The sequence below is a fragment of the Octodon degus genome, unplaced genomic scaffold, assembly GCF_000260255.1.
Source record: "Octodon degus isolate 3935 unplaced genomic scaffold, OctDeg1.0 scaffold00089, whole genome shotgun sequence".
Classification (NCBI taxonomy): domain Eukaryota; kingdom Metazoa; phylum Chordata; class Mammalia; order Rodentia; family Octodontidae; genus Octodon; species Octodon degus.
Genome location: NW_004524665.1, coordinates 781,458 through 788,982, shown reverse-complemented (window position 1 = coordinate 788,982; position 7,525 = coordinate 781,458). Strand labels below are relative to the sequence as shown.

General features: G+C 42.7%; 1 protein-coding gene across 5 annotated transcripts in view; it reads left to right on the top strand.

Moving 5' to 3' along the window:
• The window catches only part of Pid1 (phosphotyrosine interaction domain containing 1), a 250,941-nt gene that overhangs the window by 52,230 nt on the left and 191,186 nt on the right, over positions 1 to 7,525 (top strand). The gene's annotated exons all lie outside the window — the stretch shown is intronic.

The following is a 7,525-nucleotide window of genomic DNA, read 5'->3' as shown; positions in this document are numbered from 1 at the left end:
TTTTATTTGTTTTGTCAGAGATGGGTGTTCCATTGCCATTCAAATATTGTAGGTGCTTGAATTCAGCAAAATAATCCAATATAGTCTAGTAGTCCATAATGGTAGTGGGTTATCAGCAGAATTGGATATGTCAGAATTTGTTGACTTGAGCCTTTTACAGCTCAGCATATTAATATGGCTTTACTTTTTATACTTCATGGTTATACTTTTCTGCTGAGTGGTTAAGACCAAATTAAAGCAAGACCTATATAGCTAAACTTTTGTATCTGACAAGGTCAATCAAATCCCCTCAGGATTTACCCTGAAACCCTGTACAGCAGTTTGTAGATCTTTTGAAAGTGTGACTCTGGACAAGTCACAGCCATTGCTTGATCAATTTGCTCTCTGTGAAAGTCTGAGGGAATATTTTCTCTCTAGGTGACTCTTTTTAGGCACACTATACATCGTCAATCACTTTCCTCTGTGGCTTATCTGAATTTTTAAATAATGGTCATTCTTTCTGGCATATGATGGAATATCAGTCTTGTTTTAATTTTTTGTTTCTCTAATTGCCAGAGACATTGAATGTTTCTTCATGTATTTTTTGGCTGTTTGTTTTCCTGAGCAGTGAGTACAACTATTCACTTTAGTTGCCCATTTTTTGATTGAATATATTTTAAAACATTTTGTTTAAATATTAGTCATGTTTTTGACCATGCCTCATAGTTGTTATACTCTACTAGGGGAATAGTGAAGGAAAACAAGTCTGTTTTCAGCGCAGACACATGCACTGTAGGTTCCTCACATTCTATAGGAAGCACAGTGGGGCTCCAGTAATGAGTGCCGGAGGCTCAGTGACCCAGCCAGAGGCTACTACAGGGTGAAGACATGTGTCACTGCCTTTACAGGGCTTTGCAGGACTGCATGGCATGTAGCTGACTCAAGGTTTTGGTTTTGGACCTTCTTGGAATTTGTTAATATATTTCTGTGTGCATTTGGTTGTCTCCAAGGATGCAGAAACCTGTATCTATCTAGGAATGTCTGTACTATGAAGACTACCTTGATTAGAACAAGAATTCATGAGATTTACATCTGCTTTTGGCTGCAAGCAGATGGTCTCCCAAAAGATCAGTTTTGAAGTGACTTTAAGAAGATAGTGCTTGCAGCACCAAAGGCCAACACAGAAAAAAGCTGTGTGTCCTCTGGTTCTATAAAGGGCCCATTGGAGCCCCGGCCTTGGGAAGACACCTGCAAATGGAAGTTGTGTCCTGGGGTGCAGGGAAACAGCCATGTCTTAGTCACTGTCTTGTGGCTGAGGCCAAATACCCAACCTACAGCTGGAAGGTGGAAAGTTTGTAGAGGTTTCAGTTCAAAGTTGGCTGGCTCCACGGAAGGGTGGCCTAGCAGAGGAGAAGCAGCTCATGGCATGGCTGTGGGAAACAGACATCAAAGCAGGGGGTGGGAGATAGACCACGCCCCAGTGCCCCAACTGCGTCACCAGGCTTCACCGCCCAGCACCATATTTAGATAAAAACTCATTGGTGGAGGAATCCACTAGTGAGTGTCGTGCTTCTGAGATCTTGTCACCTCTCAAGGTTCCATCTGTGAGTGCATGAGGCTTTGTGCCTCACCTAAATATAGACTGGAACCAGCCACTACAAAAAGCCCAGACCTGGAGGAGGGGCAAGCCGTTGGCTGGAGCTGCAGGGACCTCTGGTTGCTTCTTTCTCCTTCTCATCGGTTCCCTGGTGCCTCTCTGAAGCACACGTGAGGAATGCAGTAGAAGCAGAGGAGCAGGGTCTTGAGAGCTGAGGAAAATGAATGCACAGTACTGCTTTGCATCCAGCGCTACATGAGCACAGGCTGCCACAAGCTTCCACGCACCAAATTCCCCTTACTAGTGTGCACAGTGAAGCTCAGGAAGTTATGTGTACTTCTGCGACTCTAAAGCTGGTCAGCGATCAAGCCCAGCTCTCTGAACTCTTCAGATGCCACACTCGTAGCTTCTGTGCAGTGCGAGGGACGTGGACGGGCATCAGATGGATGTAAATAGCAGACATCATTGCAATACTGGGCAGAGTGGCCCTGCATCATGTTCCCTGGGCACCTTTCCACGGAGTCTCTCTGTGTTCTTGGGCATGAGGAAGGCCTGGGCATTTACTATCCTTACTTTACTGATGAAAAATAGCAAAGGTTCAGGCCAAGTAACTTGCTACAAAACAATGTCTCATCATTGGCACCTGAATATAGTTTCTGGTTCTGAATCCATTGGTCAGTCAAGTGTATCATGTTGCTAATTAGAAAATGCTGGCAGCAGGACAGTTCAATTAAATTAAGCCAAAGACCTCAGCGCAATAGAAAATAGGAGCCATGCAGTACAGATGTTTTGCTTAAGCACTAGTTTCTCTTTTACCTTATGGATCACTATTTTTTATCTGAAACACTTTCAAGAGCCCATAAACAGAGGTGGCTTATTATTATAAAATATAAATAAATCATATGTGCATCTAAAATAAGAGGAATTACAGTCTTTGACTACACAGGTAGTGATTTGAAAAAAAGAATACTCAATTTCAGAATCATCGGATACGCCAAATACCAAAATTAATTCCAAATAAACTGCTGTCAGATATCAGCATTTCATTAGTGGAAAGACAACAAGGAGATTAAGTGAAGAAGGTGGCCGGCCCTGGGCCTTATCCATACTGGTGCCTACCTTGTTGGGGCTTAAGATTTCAGGTGTGAGGCTCACAGTAGCCGCCTGCTGAAGGTTACTCCCGCTTTGTGGCCAAGAGAACAGATCCAGTCACCTTTCTGCAGCCCCCTGGCTGACAGTGGCCTCCCCTGTGGGAGGCTGCATTGTTCCCATTCCTCATTCAGTGCAGCTAACCCCCCTGAACTCTTGGGATTGCCTCCTGCTGGGGGTTAGCACATGGAGAAGGAAGAGGCTTGCAGTTTCTTTGTGTAAGTCTCCTTAGATTTCAATAAAATGAATGAGTAAGAATGTTTGCTGGAGGCAAACAAACACAGGAGGGAAATGTTGACTTCACACAAGACCAACAAATGGTTAAATTTTATAGCAAACATTTTAACCTATGAGCAAGAAACATTGTGCTGACAAGTGGACAAGGGACATGAATAAACATTAGAATATGCTTAGTAAACACATTTGAAAAAATTGGGGTTATTAACAATAAACAAAATGCAAATTAAAATAATAATGAAATAGCATTTTACATGTTTGAAATGAATAATAGGTTGTTTTGAATTCTTTAGTTCCACATTAGGGGAAATTATGAGGTCCTTGGTGTGGCGGGTGTGGAACTTGTTGGTCTCTTCGGAAAAGCAATTTGGCAATAATTACAAAGACTCATAAAATTTCCTCACTCTTTGACCCAGCAAACCCACTCCTGGGAATTTATCTTGAAGCAATTATTAAAAGACAATGAAAGCTATGTGTAATAAAAAGTTTTCTGCGGTCATGCCTATAACTGTAAAAAAAAAAAAAAAAAAATACTGGGAGTCTCATAACAGAAAAGAGACTCACTCAGTACACCATGGTTCTCTGTGTCCTGGGCTTTCTCTCCCGGAAGAAGAAAGAAGACAGGGGCAGAAAGGGAGGGAGGGACAGAAAGAGAATGGAGAAGGAGGCAGGGAAGAGAGGGAGGGAGGGAAGAAAGGAAAAGGTAGACACAGAAGCAAAGATGGAGGCAGATTTCTGGTCAATAGTCAGTCGGTCATATGATCAGAGGCAGGGAAGTCCAGACAGAAGGCAAGAGAAGACTGATGTCACAACATAAGGACACTCAGAGGGAGACAGGAAGTTTTCCTTTTTCAGCTTGTGTTCAGTTGGGCCTTTGTCAGTTCGGAGGAGTGTCACTCCTTTAGGACTACAATCTGCTTTACTCAGTTTAACAGCTCAAATGGCAGTTGCTGGATGATGGGGTTCTAACCCTCTGTCCAGCTTCTGGGCACAGGCTCCTAACACCATTGTCTCTGCATTCCCTGGGGAACAGGGACCATAGGGGTCCAATCATGTGGGTTTAGGGCCAGCCCTTGTCTTTCTTGACTCAGCTTATTGTGGAATGAAGAACCCTGGATGAACAAGGGCTGCTGTGGAGTCCAGGGCTTTCTCCTGGCTGCTGGCCACTTACTAGGTCTGGGCAAGTCACTTAACCCTTCTTTCTCTTATAAAAGAGACTTAATGTCAATCATTTACAGAGCATGCTCAGCCCCATAATTACCCCACAATTTTATCATTTATCATAATTCTGCTCCAATCCCTTAATAGATATGCCCTTAAGCAAGTCCCCAGCTCTGCATTTTCTTACCTACACAAGAGGGGCCTGACCTAAATGACCTCTACCTTGCATCGAGGCTTTGAATTTTGCATTTTTCCTATCACAGGCCAAACTCTAGATTGAACATTCATAAATGTATATTTACGTGGTGGTTTGTGAGATTGCCTTTAGGAGGAGGTATTCAGTGAACTCATCTAGACACTCAGCAGTGAGAATTCAGTTGAGGAAGAAAGACTAAGAATTATCACTAAAGGTGGGTCAAGATAAGTTAATCCAACTCAGCGCATACCTGTATAGACTTTGGTTGAGCAGATCAATGGCCCAGGCAACTTTGGATTTATTTGCCTACATCCCTGCTACTTGTCTTTCCTTCTGTCCCCGTGGCTTCTTTTCCCAACTCCTGTTGGCCTGTGCCTTTGGGTGTTGACCTACCTTGGCTGGCAACTCAGGACAACACAGGCCTCTGTACTGAATTTGTTCCAGACAGCACCCAGCCATTTTTTCTCCAGCACTGTGTATTCTGCACACAGTCAACCTGTCTGCTTATCTGTCCTTCAGATCTCCTTGTCCCACCCCCCTATTGCTCACTCACCTGCCCTCCAGGGAATTGCTGACTGTGACCTTGGCTTTATTGCATCGAGGGGCACCTCAGGGTAGTCACCATGCTGCTCTGTTCTGTCAGGGCTCAAGCTTCAGCTTGCTCCCATGATCCACTGATGGAATACAGACAAGAGTTACCTTGTGATTACAACTTGTACACCTTGAATGAGGACAAAAGGGATAAAACAGTCAGCATTGTCAGTGATTTTCCTAGTGATTTTTAAAAAATTATCTTTTTGCTTTGTGTTTTGCTTAGGAAATAGAATTGTGGAGAATTTTAGCTCAAGAGATAAGAATGCCATGTTGATGTCATGAGTTTTGCATTAGTTCATGTTGTGTTGTCTGTTTTCGAGCCATTGACTATATTTTAGGCAACATCTTGGGTCTGCCTTTTTGCCACTGAGAAGGAAAGAAGAAAGTAGTGAAAATAAAGGGCTATCATAGAGTGATGCACAGAGATTTTGGGGGTATAGAACAGAGGAGACCCCATTGTCTGGGCCAGGATGAATTTTGAGGGGCATTGTAGAGAGAAAATCAGGGACTGGAAAGGCTTGGCATGAGGGTGTGGGCTGATTTAGGCTGACTGGTTGATGAGGCAGGAGAAGTAGAAGAGAAGCCGCATTGGGACCTTGTTGGGACGTGTCATGTCTCGGAATGCTGAGGTGAGCGGACCGCTAGTGGTGTCAGGGCTTTTGTAAAATCTAAGTAAATCAAGTCTATATTAATGTTTACCCTGTGAGGAGCTTGGAAAATAAGGATCTCTAGTTTCACACAACTCTATATTACCTGAAGATTTGGAAAGTCTTATGTATAAGACCAGTAATCCCAGCTCTTGTCCACAGCTGCCAGCCCTTTACTGACCTTCTCTGGCCAGCTGGCTGTGGGGCTGGGCCTCCTGCTTCCTTTGGCTGCCTTCCCGCATTCAGGTGGGTCCACCTGCATCCTGACCCTCCCATTTTCTGTCTCCACAGTGAGATTAACACATCTCTTTGATTTCAGAGCCAGAGCCAAATGCAGGCTTAGGATGGATAATTTCTGACGATATTTCTTCCCACTGCTATTTTCTCTCCAGAAAGGCACTATCATTAATTAAAACAAAATAAACAAAGCAAATCCTAAACAGCTGAGCTTCATATTTTCAAAGACCCATAAACCTCATCAGCATAAAATAAATTAAATTTGGAGCTTACCTAGTGCACACATTCACTTTGATGGAGTGTTCCTCATCCTGCTGGAGTGTCTGGAGAGTCTGTGAATCTGGTACAGGGCTCTGATGGGTCTGCAGTGCTGTAGGTCCTGGGCAGAAATTGGTTGTGTCATCAGTTGGCCAAGAGGCTGATGGCAAGTAGAGGGAACTCATGGCCAGCTTGTCCAGGTGGCCTGGAATATGGACCTCTGCCCCCAGGCTTTACCTATTGCCTTTTTTTTGCGGGGGGGGGGGGAACTGAGGTGCTGCAAGTGGAATCCAAGGCCATGGCTTCTCTAAGCAAAAGTTTCATCACTGTGCAACACACTTTGTCCCCTACTTATCTATTGAAAATTTGCATCTAGTTATAATTGAGGTTGTAGATTTCCCTCTATATGAATTATACTCCAGTACAAAACTCTAAGCCAACAATGTATTTATTTATAGAATTCTTCCTTCTTTTTTTAAAGGAATATAAAACTATTTATTGACCAGTGCTCACCATTATTTACAATAAAGTAAACAATATACATTAGGATAACATTCTGACTACTACGAAGTTGTTTTTCTGGCTTCTACTGAAAACAGTAACCCGAATACTGAAAAGATTGAGCCTACATGCAAGGAACAAGTTGGGGTCAAGAAAAAACATGCAAGTCAATAGTTCAGATTATAAGTTTGTCCACTCAGTTATTCTAGGTCCTAAGTTGTGAACACCTCTAGCCCCTCAGTAGGTTTCTGTGAGCCAAGTCTTAAGACATATATGAATCCTGACTTTTGAGTGCAGATTTCAGCTTGCTGTGACATAATGAGTCTTGAGGAATTTTTCATGTTTCCTTGTTAAATCTTCCTTAGTGAATTCAAACAAATCAAGTTTTGACTTGCTACCTTATTCGGGTGGGAAAGTTGCTGGTAGAGATAAGATTTTTTTTTTTTTCCTTTTTGAGACAGGGTCTTGCTATGCAATGCAGTCTGGTCTTGTACTCACTTTGTAGCCCCGGTTGGTCTTGCACTCCCAAGATCCTCCTGCTTCAGCCTCCCAAGGGATTATAGGCTTGTGCCACCATGCCCAGCTAGATAAGACTTTTTTTGGGGGGGGGAGTTTTGGAAGTAAATTGCATTTTTGTGATGAAAGGCAGATACAGATTCTTATATGGCTGCTTTGAAAATATCTACTTTAAACTGTCCAATTAACCACAAAACCATCTATTTAACTTAAAAGGTTATGACTTCAGGAAAACTTTTTGTTTAACTGGAAGTGATTTCTTAGGTTGCTTAGAATGGTAGTGTCTCAAGCATGAGGTTATCACCCATAGTTTTTGTTTTGGTAAATGTTTAAAAACAAAACAAAAACCACTTACATAAGAATTTTATTTATACACACACAAAAAAACTCAAAATGATCCTTAAGTATATGAGCTAAACCATGAGTTGGAAGATGGACAATTACCCCCAACAT